This window comes from Mustela putorius, unplaced genomic scaffold (assembly GCF_011764305.1).
Source record: "Mustela putorius furo isolate JIRA1106 unplaced genomic scaffold, ASM1176430v1.1 tig00000174_pilon_pilon_pilon, whole genome shotgun sequence".
Lineage (NCBI taxonomy): Eukaryota > Metazoa > Chordata > Mammalia > Carnivora > Mustelidae > Mustela > Mustela putorius.
Window position 1 is genome coordinate 312,665 of NW_025421304.1, and position 17,652 is coordinate 330,316.

At 40.9% G+C, this 17,652-nt stretch overlaps 1 protein-coding gene across 4 annotated transcripts in view; it reads right to left on the bottom strand.

The window, feature by feature from the left end:
• ZNF573 (zinc finger protein 573) overlaps positions 1-7,507 on the bottom strand; it is a 30,801-nt gene extending 23,294 nt beyond the window's left edge. For 3 of the 4 annotated variants that reach the window (XM_013047688.2, XM_045075899.1, XM_013047687.2), the window contains exon 1: positions 6,946-7,507. The gene's annotated coding sequence lies outside the window, so the exon portion shown is untranslated. The remainder of the gene's footprint in view (positions 1-6,945) is intronic. The other variant, XM_013047689.2, reaches the window with a different exon arrangement.
• Between the last annotated feature and the right edge of the window lie 10,145 nt (positions 7,508-17,652).

Here is a 17,652-nt window from a genome sequence, read left to right on the forward strand (position 1 = left end):
AGGATTGGAAAGGACCTACACCATCCAAACACACCTTACTTCCTGACTTTGGGGTCAGTGAGGATGAATAGGTTAGAAAGGGCATACAGATTAGGGGCACCTGCATGGCTCAGTCAGTGGGTGTCCGGGTCTTTATTTCAGCTCAGGTCATGATTCTGGGGTCCGGGGATCGAGCCGTGTCCAGGTCCCTGCTCAGACTGGTCTGCTTGTCTCCCTCTCCCTTTGCCCCTCCCCGTACTCTTTCTCTCTCTCTCAAATAGACAAATCTTTTTAAAAAATTTATTTATTTATTTATTTATTTTCAGCATAACAGTATTCATTGTTTTTGCACCACACCCAGTGCTCCATGCAATCCGTGTCCTAATACCCACCACCTGTTTCCCCCAACCTCCCACCCCTTGCCGCTTCAAACCCCTCAGATTGTTTTTCAGAGTCCATAGTTTCTCATGGTTCACCTCCCCTTCCAATTTCCCCCAACTCCCTTCTCCTCTCTAAATCCCCTTGTCCTCCATGCTATTTGTTATGCTCCATAAATAAGTGAAACCATATGATAATTGACTCTCTCTGCTTGACTTATTTCACTCAGCATAATCTCTTCCAGTCCCATCCATGTTGCTACAAATCTTTTAAAAAATTAAGTAAAAGAAAAGAAAGGGTATACAAATTAGAAAATCCATAGAATTGGTCAGGCAGGGTTCAACATTCTGATTCCAGAAAAACTGACTGCTGAAATACATTATGAAATACATTACATACAAAATGTGAAGGGAATGTAATGAAGACATGGAAAATATTCCAGAAATACTGTCAGAAAAATCAGATTATGAAACCACTTTTACACTATACTACTTTTAAGATACATGCCTATTTCAATATTGAAAGGCTGACAGATCATTAGGCTCCAGTGGATAGAAGAAGTCCAGAAAGCTATACACTCATACATCAACAGTACCTGTCTTTTTCTCTTGATTTTTTTTTCTTGGAAAGTAATAATAATTGCCTACATACAAGAGACAGGTTTCTTTGCTGTTTCAATGACCTAGACATTGAAGAAAAGATATCCTTTGACATAGGCATTTCATAGTATTGATGAATAAAAAAGAAAGGTGAAACTCACATGGTTAATCTTAGCCAAAGTGTGTGTGTGTGTGTGTGTCCCAGAATACTGTTATGCAATCTAAGTTATAAAATCTCAAAATCTCACCAGGGATCAAGTAATTAGATATTTAAAAGCTGACAGAAAATACCTAAAGCAACCTCAAGAAGGTCATGCCTCAATAACCAGTTTTTAGAGATAATATACTGTTGTATTAGACTTGGACCTAAAACTTACATCTTTCTTTGAGATATAATTGACATATAACATTAGTTTCAGTTATATAGCATGATTCCGTATTTGTATATATTGCAAGATGATCACCACAGTTAAGTCTAGTTAATATCCATCATCATATATAGTTACATTTTTTTTTTGTGATGAAAACTTTGAAGATCTACTTTCTTAGCAACTTTCAAATATACGATACAGTATTACTAATAATAGCACTATGCTGGACATTACATACCCATGACTCATTTATAACTCAAAGTTTGTACTTTTTGCCCATCTAAATGCATTTCTCCCGTCCCCTACCCCAACCACCTCTGGCAACTACCAATCTTTTCTCTGTATCTGAGTTCGGCTTTTTAAAAAAATTTATTTATTTGAGAGACAATGAGAGTGACAGAGAGAGAGAGAGAGAGAGCATGAGCACAGAGGGAGAGGGAGAAGCAAACTCCCTGCTGAGCAGTGATCTTGATAGGGGGCTCGATCCTAGGACCCTGAGATCATGACCTGAGTGAGCCAAAGGCAGCCACTTAACCAACTGAGCCACCCAGGTGCTCCAGCTTTTTTTTTTTTTTCCTTGAGGGGTTGGAGGATTAAATTCTGCATATAAATTGCTACTTGCCTTTCTCTAACTTACATCATTTAGGGTAACATACACTCATGCTGTTGCAAATAGCAAAATCTTCTTTTGAATGGCTGAATATTTCCCTGTGTATATATCACATATTTTTCTTTTGATCTTGATAAGAATTTAAGCATATGAAGTTATTGATTCAATGACCATGTTGTAAATTAAAATGTATATGCTTATGAACATTTGTTATGTTCTGAGTGGAAACTGTTTTCCAAAATGTGCACAGTTCATTCTTTTACTATTTTTTTTTAAGATTTTATTTATTTGACACAGAGGAAGAGAACACAAGTAGGCAGAGAGGCAGGCAGAGAGAGAGGGGGGAAGCAGGCTCGGTGCTGAGCAGAGAGCCTGATGTGGGGCTCAATCCCAGGACTCTGAGATCATGACCTGAGCCAAAGGCAAAGGCTTAACCCTCTGGAGCCACCCAGGTGCCCCCAGTTCATTCTTTTAAACAGTATTTACTTGGCCTTGGAGAAGTACATTAAATTTGAATTGTTCTGCTAAACGTTTCTTATTTTCTTCAGCTACCAGTAATACAACATTCTCTGATTTTTATGTACGCTCATTACTGGATTACTGCCTAAAAAGATGGGTAAACTCTCTGAGAATAGTCTTACAATATTCATGCTGATTTCACTGCTATATCCTTTTGCAAGTTTTCTTCAAAGAGCTATTTCCCACCCTGATAGTCACATCCTCCAGGAAGCTGCTGAATTAGTCTATTAGTTTCGCTTACATCAACATCATAAGAATAAAACCGGTAATGTAGGAGTTACCATGTGATCCAGTAATTCTACCCTTACGTATGTATTTCAGGAGAGAAAATACACATTCACCCCCCCCAAAAAAAACCCCAAAACAACGTGTATGCAAATGTTTGTATTACAACAGCCCCAGAGTGGAAGAAACCCCAATGTCCATAAACAGATAAATGAAAATGTGGTATATGCATGCAAGGGAATATTATGCAGCCATAAAAATGAGGGTTATTTTGATTCAAGTTATAACGTGGATGAATCTTGAAGACATTATGCTAAGGGAAATCAGCTAGTCACAAAAGGACAAATAGTGTATGATTCCTCTTATCTGAGACTCTTAGAATAATCAAACTCAGAGAGACAGAAAGTGGGTGCCAGGGATGGGGAGGGAGGAGGAGGGGAATGGGAAGTGTTTAATGTGTATAGTTTCAGTTGGAGATGATGAAGTTCTGAAGATGAATGGTGGTGACGGTGGCAGAACAATGTGAATATACTTAATGCTACTTAACTATGCCCTTAAATTTGGTTAAAATGTTGGGGCACCTGGGTACCTCAGTTGGCTAAGCTTCTGATTGTTGATTTCAGCTCAAATCATGATTTCAGGGTTGTGAGATGAAGCCCCACAGCAGGCTCCGTGGTGAGCGAGGAACCTGCTTAAGATACTCTCTCCCTCCTCCCCCCTCTAAAAAAAAAGGGTTAAAATGCCAAATTTTGTTATGCATACTTTACCACATAAAAAAACAAATGAAGTACTTACATATAATTTGATAGGGGTGCTGGTTATATAACCCTGTGACTACATTAAAAGCTACTAAATTATATACTTTAAAAAGATGTATTTTATTTTATTTTATTTTTTAAAGAATTTATTTATTTATTTGACAGAGAGATCACAAGTAGGCAGACAGGCAGGCAGAGAGAGAGGAGGAAGCAGGCTCCCTGCTGAACAGAGAGCCCGATGCGGGGCTCGATCCCAGGACCCTGGGATCATGACCTCAGCCGAAGGCAGAGGCTTTAACCCACTGAGCCACCCAGGCGCCCCTCAAGACTATATTTCTTAATAATAAAATACTAAGAGTAGGAAAAAAGAAGAGGAAATTTACCTTTCTCCCAACTGCAGCAGCAAAAAAAAGAGACATTTTTTCAAAGAATCTAATCTGATCAGGTATCTCATAAAGTGAGAACATTAATGAGAGGTTCAATACTTTTAATCCACGAAAGAAAAAGTAAAATTATTAGTTCTTTTCTCTTATTACAGACCATACTTGGAAATGTTATTTAGAAAAGACCTAAAAAAAATCAGTTGTTATTGGAAAGTTTTGTAAAACCAATCTTAAATCTCTTTTTAAAACTCTAACTCTGGGGGTGCCTGGCTGGCTCAGTTGGTAGAGCACAGGACTTTTTTACTCTTTTTTACTTTTTTTTTAAGAGAAAGAGAGAGAGGAGAGAGAAAAGAGAGCAGAAAATGGGGTAGGGGCGGAGGGAGAGAACCCCAAGCAGATTCGAGGGCTAGATTCCACAACCCTGAGATCGTGACCTGAGCTGAAATCAATAGTCTGATGCTTAACTGAGCCACCCAGGTACCCCAAGTATGAGACTCTTGATCTCAGGGTTTAGTTGGAGCCCTATATTGGGTGTAGAGATTTTTTAAAAGTTAAAATATATATATATATATATATATTTTTTTTTTTTTTTAAGAAAAATCTAACTCTGAAAGACTGTCTATTTGATACTTGCTGCCCTGGTAATTAATTTAATGGTTACTTCTATTATTTAAAAGATGTAAATATCTGAAAAGTTTTTCAAACCAGAAATTGTCACTTCTCTCTTCCACTCACATGCACATATAATAAAACTCATGGACTCTTTTTTCAAACTCAGATTCTTATTTCTTTATGGTTTGACTCTTAGACTTAATTAATACGATCATACTCTTCAAAACAATACACATATGCTAAAGGGAAAAAATATTAATAGCTTATCTCTGGGTGGTAGGAATAAGAGTATTTTATATTTATCAGAAGTTCCTTAGGGTACTGCACGTTTTACAACACACCTTCATTAATGCCATCACCACAATATAAGGTATTTCAAAATATTTCAAAGACATTTCAACATATGACAAATGTTAAAATAGAGCCTGGCTCAGTCAGTTGAGCAACTGACTCTTGATTTCAGCTCTGGTCCTGATCCCAAGTCGTAAGATCAACGCTTGGGTAGGGCACTGCCATCAATGTGGAATCTGCTTGAGATTCTCTCTCTCATTCTCTCAATAAATAAATAAACCCTTAAAAAAAAAAGCATAAAGAAAAAATAAAGAACAGGTTGTTCATTCTTGTATTTATGAAACCTGAACTCTATGCATGATGTGAGAAAGTATTAAAGGGAAACAAATTACACCTACAATCTTTGGATATCCTTTGGTTATAGCTACCCAACACTTTCATTACCAAGATCCTACTGAAAATGAACACAATTCAAGTAAGTGGTACTTGCAGATTGCATCACAGAATGTAATAAAGGTACAAGAGCATTTGGTACACAACAGATGCTTGATAAATGTAGCTACACCACTACTCTTCCTCAATAAACAGTTAAATTGAAAACTGAATAATTGAAAAACTTCTCATAGTAATACCTTCTTAAGTGAGATCTGTATATAATTAAACTTTTTCCAGGGCATTACTGTTGATAGATATGAGTATTACTTAACATTATAGAGTGTACATTTTCCTGAAGTCTAACTCTGTATAAACATAATACTTTTTTTTTTTTTAAAGATTTATTTTAGAGAGAGAGCATGCACATGATGGGGGAGAGACAGAGGGAAAGGAAGAGAATCCCAAGCAGATTCCCTGCTGAGTGGGGAGCTGTACTAGGGGCTCCACTTTAGCATTCCCAGATCATGACCTGAGCCAAAACCAAGAGTTGGGACACTTAACCAAAGGAGCCACCCAGGTGCCCCTGTATAAACATTATCTTATCAGCTGCATAATATTCAACCATATGGGTTAATCGTTAAACATTTCCATAACACTGAACATTAATTTTTCACATCATCAAAAACAGGAAAATGTCCTTGATTCTAGACCCCCAAAATCTGAATCTTTTTGGGTTCTAACAGAATACACAAAAGGGGGCGCCTGGGTGGCTCAGTGGGTTAAGCTTCTGCCTTCGGCTCAGGTCATGATCCCAGGGTACTGGGATCGAGCCCAGCATCGGGCTCTCTGCTCGGCAGGGAGCCTGCTTCTCCCTCTCTCTCTCTTTCTCTCTGCCTACTTGTGATCTCTGTCAAATAAATAAATAAAATCTTAAAAAAAAAAAAAAAGAATACACAGGAGGATGTGAATGGCAACCCAATGAACACGAGAATGTTAACGAGGTTTACAGTAATAGTACCCAACATCCACTGGGAAGAAAGCAGATCGGGATTACGACATTTCAAAGGAAAGCATACCCTAAAACCAATAATTTTATGAAAGAAAAACTAGCCCAAACACTGATTTGGGGGGGATGTAACAATTTCCCTTATCAGGTTCCTTCTTTCGGGGAATGGCAGGACCAGGTAGGGAGTTATAGGACGCCGGGTTTTTCTTGGAGCACAGAATGACTTCGTTGTACAACATTCTCTAGGTCCACGCCCGCCCTGGTCACACAGATAGATGGAAGTAGGGCAGCGTGTAATCTGTGTAAGGTTTACAGCAAGTTCCTGCGGTCAGATCTCTGGGAACGCCGTGGTTCTGAGAAACGTGGCTGCTCCTCAGAGCTCCCAAGTAAGGAATTTCCAAGGCGTTCCCAACCTCCAACTTCGTTTTTAAAAGCCGTTCCTCTGTGGCAGCCACAAGTAGCTGAAAGGAGAGAAGACGAAGGACGCAGCAGGGAATCCAGAGCCAGGGACAATGACACAACAGAGCCACAGCAATCGCCGCACAGGTAAAAGACATGCAACCAAATGCATATTACATGGGCACATGTCTCACCCTCATTTCACAGTCGCACCACACCCAACTGTAACGGAGGCACATCTCGCGCGCGCGCGCGCGCGCTTCTCGCCCCCTCCCCATCAGTCTCTACAGACACCCAACACCCTCCTCTGTGGTGCTGGAACCACAGGACCGAGATCGCGGTAACAACTGGTCGCCCCTACTACCGGCTTCCACGCTTTGAACGCTTCTTCCCCCACCCCCGATCAACTTGGCTTGCATCCTGAGATGAATTCAACTCACCGTGCGCAGCGCGAGAACAGCGCGAAAATGGAAGGTAAGCCAAAGATCCGCCGTGACCGCTGCTCTCTGGGAAATGTAGTTCGAGCTTGAAGGTCCGTGGCCGCGGTGGCTTGTGGGAAAAGTAGCCCGAATCCCAGAAGCCTTTCTAGAGCGCTAGTTGGCCGACATCCTTCCGCGGACACCCGAGAGTTGTCGCTCTGAGGAGTCCGCCACGCGAGGGGTGGTAACGGTGGAGGGGAAACAGAAGAGGGCGCGGTGCGCGCGTCCTGGTGGTCCGGATCAGGCTAGAAGGCAGGGAAGGGCCGTCCCGAACTGGCGGCTGTCCAAAGCCTCAGGCCTGTGGGTGCCAGACGCAAGGTAGGGTCACTGGTGCGGCCCCAGGGCCATGGCGAAGGTTCTGGTGCTGTGTTTCCTAAGGTAGCTAGCTGCAGCCTGGTGATAACATACGGGAGAGTAACTTTTGGTACTGCCGGGAATGGGCTGGTTTTCTCAATACACTGTGTTAGCTACATTTAGTAATGGTAAGTGGGAGTGAAGTAAGATTAACTTAATACTTTACACTAGGATATATTCGACGTTGACTGAATAATTAAATGTGAAAGTGATCTGGTGATAATACTGTATAGGTTTCGTAATAATGGTTTAGGAATAGCGTTCGCAAGCATAACCAAAGAGGGAAGTGTTATAAAGATTTGCATGGATGATTGTCAGACCCCCGACTTAGTAGTTCAGTAGTGTTAGGTATTCTCGTCTTTTGCCTCCCCATACAGGCTTTAGTATCAGTCTGTCGATATCCACAAAATAACTAACAAGGATTTTGTTTACTATTTTTATGATGAAAGGGTTTTGAATTTTGCTACATAATTTTCTGATCTATTAAGATTGTGGATTTTTTTCTTTTTTTCAGCTCTAACCCTGTTTTTATACAAGAATCCTGTTGATGTAGAAGAGATGTAGGAGTGGTGAAGAATTTTAGGTCTTAGTCTCTGTTTGCCTTCGACCCTGAGCTGTGACCTGCACAAGTTCTTCTCAGGTCCTTCCCTCCCTCACCACCCTAGTTAGGTGACACAGGAGGGCTGGAGGGGGATGGGAATTTCCCTTCCTCAACATTGGTTAGTCTCTGGTAAATTAGTTTCCCTTGAGGACAGGTGGATAACAGACTAAAATATTTCAGAACGGTTATTTTCCCTCTGTGTCACATAAATAAATAAAATCCCCTAAAAGCTTGAGGGGAATTTCTTCTGATCTTCATTCTGAGAAAGTTTGACCTTAGAGGTCAAACTCAAGAAAGTGGGGCCATATAGGAGTTTTTAACTGTCAAGCTGGTCCGCACTCAGTTTCTAGCAGTTCATCAGTTCCTACCAGTCCCTGACTATAGTAACTTTTCCTTCAGGTTCTCTGTGATTTTCTTTGCCTATCTCTCCATTCTCAGACCATTTGTTTACCCTGTGACCTCAATTCTCTGGGGGAAATAAGAATTATTTTCAGTTAGCTTACCCTTTTCCTTGCTGTGAGGACAGTAGTGATCACTTGCAAGCTCTTTCCATTTTGGAGCAAAAAAGCACAAGGCCTCCTGATTTTTTAATAGTAACTTCTTTGATATATAACATACATACCTAAAAGCACATATAGCCTAAGTACTGCTGGATGGATTTTCAGAAACTGAACACATCCATTTATTTAACTGCTCTCCAAGTCAAGGAGCAGGACATTACCAGCATCTCAAAGTATGTCTTCATGTTCTCTTCTGTTTTCTTTCTCATTCACCAAGAATGATCACTGCCCATATCTCTTAACAACAAAGATTGGTTTGGCAATGTTTAAATTTTATATCAGTGGAATTACACAGTATATTCTCTTGCGTCTGAATTCTCTTGACCAACATTGTTTGTGTGATTCACTGAATGCATGTTGTTTTATGTAGTTCTGGGTTATTTATTGATGTAGGAAATGTTGGAGTTTGGAGCTGATGGCCAAGAAAGAATTCTTGAGATATCTTCGGTGTAAAAAGATGGTTTTATTAAAGCATGGGGACCCATGGGCAGAAAAAGCTGCACTGGGTTTATGAGGAGTGAATGATTATATGCTTTAAGTTGGGAGGGAGTTAGGGATAGCATAAGTCTCTAAGGAATTTTGGAAGCAAGGTTTCCAGAATTTTTTTTGAAGATTTTATTTATTTATATGACACACAGATCACAACTAGGCAGAGAGGCAGACAGAGAGAGAGGGAAGCAGAGAGCCCGATGTAGGGCTTGATCCCAGGACCCTGAGATCATGACCTGAGCCGAAGGCAGAGGCTTAACCCACTGAGCCACCCAGGTGCCCCAAGGTTTCCAGAATCTTGAGGAGGCTGGCTATTGTTAGGAAAAAGTCATTTATTATTAACTAATAAAATCTTAGTCATAAGACTCTTAAGATGTATATCAGTGGGCCATATGCTATGATGATGATTTCCAGCATATATCTTGGGGGGAGGGTAAGAGGTAAAAGAAGTTACCAAGGGAATTTTTATATGTTAAATAAGACTTACAGGATTCTGGGGCGTTGGACTAAGATTGCCTTTTGCCCTTAGCAAAGTGTCAACATCGAGGCAGCTGAGCTCTTAGAGGAAGATCACTCAACCTGTTTCAAGGTCTTGTCAATGGACTGTAGGCAGTAAGAAATTTAACTTTTTCTTTTGCCTTTGCTTCCCACGTCATTTATTACTCATTTTTGTGTGAAAATGCTACATTTATTTTTCCTTGTATAAATATGCCACACTTACTTTTGCATTTCCGTCAGATGAACAGAGAGAGAGTGAGAGAGAACACAAGTTAGGAATGAAAATTGGGTCGCTCTGAATCCTGAAGACATTAAAAAGATAATGAAAGGATTTCATACAGAGTTTATACCAATACATTTGAAAACTTATATGAAACAGACAAATTCCTAGTAATACACAGTAAATCAGCTTTGCTGGGGGAGAACAGGCAATGTGAAGCGTCATACACCTAGTAATGAAATTGAATCCATTACTATAAGCCTTTACGATAGTTCAATCTCATGTGACTTCATTCTACCAATGATTTAAGGAGAAAACCCCACTCATACAGTCTCAAGAGAATTGATAAATGTTGGAACACACTCCAATTTATTTTATGAAGTGAAGCAAATATGGATACTGAAACTTTATAAGGACATGCAGGAGAAAGGAAATTTATAGGTCTCTCTCTGATGAGAACAAATATACAAAACAATATAATAATAAATTAAATCTTGCAGTATATGAAAAGGAAAATATGACTTAATTTGAAATATTGTCAGAATGCAAGTAGGTTTAACATTTGAAAATCAGTGTAATTTACATTACTATAATGAAGTAGAATCATCATATATTCTCACATGAATAGATGAAGAAAAGACATTTCGTAGAATTTATCTTTCAGCAAAGACAAAATGGGAACTTCCCTCAGTCACATAAAGGTATGTATAAAGTTCCTAGAGAAAACAGCCTTCTTAATGGTGAAACCTTTCCGTTGGTATCTAAGAATGAGACAAAGATATTTTTCTTAATAGAATCTTTTAAAAAAAAAATTTGACACACAGAGGTCACAAGTAGGCAGAGAAGCAGGCAGAGAGAGAGGAGGGGGAAGCAGGCTACCCGATGAGCAGAGAGCCTGATGTGGGGCCTCCATCCCAGGACCCTGAGATCATGACCTGAGCTGAAGGCAGAGGCTTTAACCCATTGAGCCACCCAGGAGTCCGAGACAAAGATACTTGTTATCAAAATTTGTTATTTTAATTGAGATTCTTACTAATTCAGTAGGGCAAGAAAAAAAGGTGCAGTGATTTGAAAGAAGTGTCATTATTTACAGATACGATTGTGTTCATAGAAAATCCTAAAGAATATATAACTTATCAATTCTTTTTTCCTCCATCTTTTTTCATTATTTCCCCCAGAAGCCTTTTAAGATATTTTGCCCCTGATCATTAGCCCTATCCCTAGGAAATATAACAGATACGTATCTTTGTATGTACTATGCTGTTTTGAAGGGCCACAAATGAGAAGCCATCTTAAGATTTTTTTCTAATCCTCCAAGAACCAATTTTTGCCCCGTTAGGAGTATTGTCACACTGTTGGGAATGCATGAAATAATAATTATCAGACAAGACTGACTGATAGCCTTCTACAATTAAATAATCAACTTTTCACCTGAGGGCAGGTCCTAGGCAGTGCCATATAAGTCAGCTAAAAATCAGGAGTTATAACCAGTTTCAAGAACTACGGGCTGTCCTTTAGCAGGACTGCAATAGCAGGAAAATAGGGGGGGGGGGAAGGGAAAGAACTCTTCAAAGGAGAAAGAGCAGGGCCAAATTCTTTGTAGAAACTGTCCAAATCTCTGAATGACTCCTAAACTATGTATGTGTGGGGCTGACTTTTTATAGCTCAGCTAATACTAAAAGAGAATTCAGATTCTTATGCTAAGGAGAGAGTTTGAGTTCAAGTCCCACAAAATTGTACAAGCAAATATAATCATCCTTCAGATGATTATAGCAAAATCCAGAGTCTTTAAAACGTCATTTACAATGTCAAGGATATAATGCAAAATTGTGACATAAAATTTAAGTCTGAACAACATCATAAAATAAGATGTTGCCCATACTTAAAGGAAAAGGAAATTGTTGGAGACCAACCCCAAAAGGCCCAGTTGGTAGAATTAGCAGATTCATGCTAAATTACAGAGTGTTTAAAGGCTTTTTAAAACACCCATTGTATTTATGCTCAAGGATATAAAATATGCTTATAATGAATGAACAGATATGGTAGAAAGAGAATGTATTAAAAAGAACCTAATAAATCTCTAGAGCAAAAAATAGCATATTTGAAAATATATCATTGAATGGGCTTGCCAGCAGATAGGCTTTGCCAGGAAAAGACAAAAGAAAGTCAGTGAACTTATGGATCAATATAAATTGTCTAAACTGAAGAACAGAGAAAAAAGATATTTTTTTTTTAAAGATTTTTATTTATTTATTCTACAGACAGAGATCACAAGTAGGCAGAGAGTCAGGCAGAGAGAGAGAGAGAGGAGGAAGCAGGCTTCCTGCTGAGCAGAGAGCCAGATGTGGGACTCGATCCCAGGACCCTGAGATCATGACCTGAGCCGAAGGCAGCGGCTTAACCCACTGAGCCACCCAGGCGCCCCAGAAAAAAGATATTTTTTAAAAGAGAATACTTCCTCAGTTACCTGTAGGATAATGTAAAAAAATTTTTGAAGTAATAATAGGTGAATTTTTAGAGATCTGTATTAAAATTATTAAGAGGTGAGAACAAAAATTTTATAGATTCAAGAATCCCCAAGAAACCCAAGTGGAAAAAAAAATGCCTAGGTTTATCATAGTCAAACTACTGAAAACTAAGGACAAATACAGGTGAAAGGGTAATCATTGGGGGAAAAGTGTATTCCCCCTTTTTGCGAATGTGAGAAAATATAAGCAAAGAAAAGCACACAAAGCGTAGGTGGTTATAAGTTAGGATCCAACCTGAAAAGATACCACATTTTCCCCTATAACTCAGATCTTTCCAGCATAGGCCTTAGGACTTTGAGGGGGGATTTCAGATGTTTGAAAGGTGTTGACTCCTCACTGATGTACTGGGGTATTAAGTTCTTACTCCTGTGATTGTGATTTCATCCACTGAGAGATATCCTTTTGTTCCTCCCGGTCCCTCATAGTTTCTCATGGCTCATTCCTTAGCTCTGAAGAGATTGTCTGACTTAGAAAGCTCTGCTTATGAGTAAAAAAAAAAAAAATAGTATATGGTATAGGTATTCTAGAAGTCCAGTCCAGTTCCTCAGCAGGGAAGCCCTGATTGGAAGGGCAAACAATGTGATGGTTTGAAGGACAGAGAAGACAAAATCTAACTGCTCCCCTATCAACAAGGAGTAGAAATTAAATAACTAGAACTCTATATGAAAGGAGGCAATGATTTCAGAGGGCAAATTCTAAATTACTTGCCGGAAGATAACCTTACACAGAGAGACCAGTTGCTATATTTCTCTAACAGCACATCTCTAGAAATTCTTCTGATTGAGACCTGAAACCATAAAACTCCCTAAATAAAACATAGGTGGTAATCTCTTAGACATCAATGTTAGCAACATATTTAGGAATATGTCCTCAGGCAAGGGAAATGAAAGCAAAATAAACTACTATTAAGACTACACCAAAATAAAAAGCTTTGCACAGCAAAAGAACCATCAACAAAACAAAAAGGCAACCCAGTGATTGGGAGAAGATATTTGCAAGTGATATATCTGATAAAGGGTTAATATCTAGAATATATAATGAAGTTATATAGTTCACCAAAAACCAATCTGATTAAAAAATAGGCAGAGGACCTGAATAGACATTTTTTTCCAAAGAAGACAAATAGATGGCTAATAGACACATGAAAAGATGTTCAACAGCAGTAATCATCAGGGGAATGTGACTGAAAACTACAATGAGGTGTCACCTCATACTAGTCAGAATGTTTGTATCAAGAAGACAAGAAATAACAAGTGTTGGGGAGGATGTCAAGAAAAGGGAACCCTTATTGGTGGGAATGTAAATTGGTGCAACCACTGTGGAAAACAATACAGAATTTCCTAAAAAAATTAAAAATACCAATACCACGTTACCCAGTAATTCCATTACTGGGTATTTAGGCAAAGAATATGAAAACACTAATTCAAAAAGATGTATGTACCCCTATGTTTATTGCAGCATGCTTTACAGTAGCCAAGATATAGAAGCAGCCCAAGTATTCACTGATGGATGAATGGCTGAAGAAGAGGTGGTATGGATATGTGTACAATGGAATATTACTCAGCCATACAAAAGAAAAAGATCTTGTCATTTGCAACATGAATGGATCTAGAGGGTATGATATTAAGGGAAATAAGTCAGAGAAAGACAGATTCCATGTGATTTCACTTACATGTAGAATCTAAAAAAAAACAACCAACCAACCAACCAGATTTTTAAACACAGAGAACAGACTGGTGGCTGCCAGAAGGGGGGTTGGGGGGGGGTGAAATAGAATGTAAAATGAATAAGGCACACAGATAAGAAGTGCAGCTTAGGGAATAGTCAGTAATATTGTAACAATGTGTGGTGACAGATGGTGACTGCACTTGTGGTAAGCACAGAGTGATGTGTAGAATTGTCGAATCAATATGTTGTATACCTGAAACTAATATTGTTAGGGTCCGTGATCAAAGGAACGAGACTGATACAAAGCGAAGGTCAAACAAAACTTTATTTCACGCCAAGCATCAAGAATCAAACTGACCGGTCAGGGCTATCTCTTACGAAAAGGCAAGGACAATGATCCCGACAAGGTCACTCCCAAGAAGGCCGCTCCAGATGAGGCTGCTCTAGATGAGGCTGCTCTGCAGATGAGGCCGCTCCATGATCGGAGCCACTCCCAAGAAGAGTTCACTCCCAAGATGAAGCCGCTGCTCTATGAGGTTGCTCCCCAGACAAGGCCGCTCCCAAGAAGAGGCCATTCTGGACAAGACCGCTTCCAGAGGCCATTCTGGACAAGACCGCTTCCCGGACGAGGCTGCTCCCGACGACAAAGAGGCAATGATGACAGCGACGATGACAAGGACGACAACCCGGATGACACAGACTCTGCTCCCCACGATGCTACTCTGACAAGGTTGCCACCCAGAGGAAGCCACTGCTGCGGACAAGGCCGCTCGTGGCTCGGGGTGGCAAGGCATTTTGCGGCAAGGCTGCTGGTGGCTAGGGGCCGTTGGCATCTCTGGGCCACTGGCGTCTCGGGACCGCTGGCATCCAGGGGCTGCAGGCATCAGGACCGCTGACTGCTGGGCCGCTGGACCACTGGAGTCTCAGGGCCGCAGGCATCGAGGGACCACTGACAGCTGGACCGCTGGTGTCTGGGCTGCTCGGGGCTGCTGGAAGCTGCAGGCAGCGGCTGGGTGCCCCGGAGGCAGGACCGCGGGAGGCGGGGCGCAGGCGGCTGGAAGCTGCAGGCGCAGGGACCGCCGGTGGTGCTGGAGGCTGTAGATGGCAGCTCTGGGCTGCTGGAGGTGGGGCCAAAGGTGGCTGGAAGCTGCAGGCGGATGGAGGCTGCAGGCGCAGGGACCGCCAGTGGTGGGACTGCTTGCAGCGGTTATTGCTCTTACAAGAGCTGTTATAGCTCCTCCACTCCACCGATTCTTCGCTCCCGTCGACTCTTCTGCTCCAGCGCAGCTCTCCTCCTGCTCCCACGCAGCTCTCTCTCCCCCTGCTAGCCTCGCAGCAACCTTTATGTGGTTGGTTGAGTCCCACCCCTATACAGGTGGCCAATCGGATCTCAATCCACCCTAGTGGATATACACATGCTGCACCGATTGGACATCTCCACCTGGCCTGCCCCACCCCTACATCGGGGTTCACAAGCAAGTTCCTCTGGGAGCGGCAAGCCCTTACAATATAATGTGTGGTAATTATACCTCAATAAAAAATTCTTCTGATTAGATAAACTCCAGTTTATCACTGACTAAGTGATTCCTCATAGATTATGTCCCTTCTAGGGAGGATTTGGAAGTGTTGGGAACATGTTTTGATTTGTTACAGTGACAGAAAGGTGCTAATAGAATTTATTATCCAAGAACCATCTACGTGAGGTAAAATAAGTTAAAATGACTCTTAGTTTGTGTGTAGGGCAGGTAGAGGAGGAGTCTTTGATGGTTAAGATTAGCTGATGATGTTGGTAATCAGCAGTGCTAGAAGGAGACAGTCACTATGGATTGTAGTCATTCTGTTGAAGGCCTGACATGTGGACTTTCAGGAAGAGGAGGTAAGCTTCCCAGGCCTCAACTAGCTGCTCTAATTTAAAGCTGACTGTCCTGTTTTTGTTGTTGTTGGAGGTAAGCTTCCCAGGCCTCAACTAGCTGCTTTAATTTAAAGCTGACTGTCCTGTTTTTGTTGTTGTTGTTGTTGTTGTTTGTTTGTTTGTTTTTTAAGATGATGTTTTGGGTAGCTTGTTACATAGAAATAAACAGTCAGCAATGCATTATAAACATGCCATTTTCCAGGATGTAATGGAACATAGCATGGGTTCTCAGAATTGGTATTAATTATAGTCATATCTTCTTAAGTAATTCTCCTCCCAACATGGACCTGGAACTCATGATCCTGAGATCAGGCGTTGCACGCTCTACTAACTGAGCCAGCCAGGCCCCCCGATCATAGTCATAACCTTAATATAATTCAAATGATTGTATTAAAGTACTGCCTTCATTGTCCTGTTTCACAGATGGAAGCAGAACACCAGTTATTGTTTTAATAGCAATGCCTATTATAATAAATATTAAAATAGTACAGTCATCACTATAGGAGTAATCTAATTGAGCTCATTTCACAAAGGGGGAAAATCTTCACCTCTAGAGGTGGCACTATCATTGTGTTAATATAGTACAAACATCAGTGGCCTGAAGGTGTCTGAAAGAAGGGATATAGGCTTTTTAAGCATCAGTTTGTATTATTCACTATATATAATTCATGATATATATAATAATTAGGCATAGTGTAATAATATAAATGTATATTTAAATATAAATGATAGACATTTAATATAAATTAATTATACTTCAATAATAGAATCAGTATATTTATGGAATTAAGTAAAATGGTTAATAACTGGTATGGTATTGTGTATGGTATGGTATGATATATGGCATGGGTAAGTGGGATGTGGTGTGGTAGGGTATAATATAGATAATAGTCACACCAGCGCCAGTACCCCAACTGATGGCTGAGGGTGGAGGGCTTAGCCTATTCTGCTATTAGGGCAAGTGCCCATGGCAATCCGGTTTTAACTGGACTTTGCCATAGGGTCAGCAGCTGCCACATTGTGTTATATTTATTGTCCAGCGAGGTACCTGGAGATGGGAAGCCTCAGCCCTGCCACCTTCCTCTTGTCCCCAGGGTTTCATATCCGCTGGTGGTTCTTCTGGTGGAGGCAGGGCAGACCATATGGCATGATGGGATACATAAATGCTGGCGTGAATGCTGACAGCATGGCCCCTGCCTGTCGGTCCCTGCTGTTGTCCTTCCCCATTCTACATGGCTTGCCCATTGCCACCAGGAAGTTGAGCCTTGACCTTGAGGACGCTGGGGGAAGGATATAGGTCAGATATACTGGGAAGAGTAAGAATGGGGTAGTTGAGGTTGGGTGAGGAAGGGTTAGGGCTTAGGGTGAGGTGTGGGAAGGTGCGGGAAGGTGCATTAAATCTTGAATTAGAGGACAGGTAACCAACCTACCCTTCCTCCCTCACTGTCTCCCCCCCAATAGCCATGATTTTAGCTCATTTGGTGTAGGGCACTTGGTCAACCTTGGTGCTAATACTATCATTCATTCTTCTATTTAGCAAACTTAAACAGAGGGATGCCTGGGTGGCTCAGTTGGTTGAGCATCTGACTCTTGGTTTCATCTTATGATGTGGTGGATCATGGGATTGAGCCCCACCTCAGGTTCCATGCTCAGCAGGGAGTCTGCTTGAAGAGTTTCTCTTTGCTCCTCCCCCAACTGAAGCAAGCTCTCTCCCTCTCAAATGAATGAACAGATCTTTAAAAAAACCTTATACAGAGTATCTACTTCATCCAATGCTGTACTGGGTGCCTTGGATACAGTAGGAATATGACAAAGTCTGGGCATCATGAGGTTGAAAG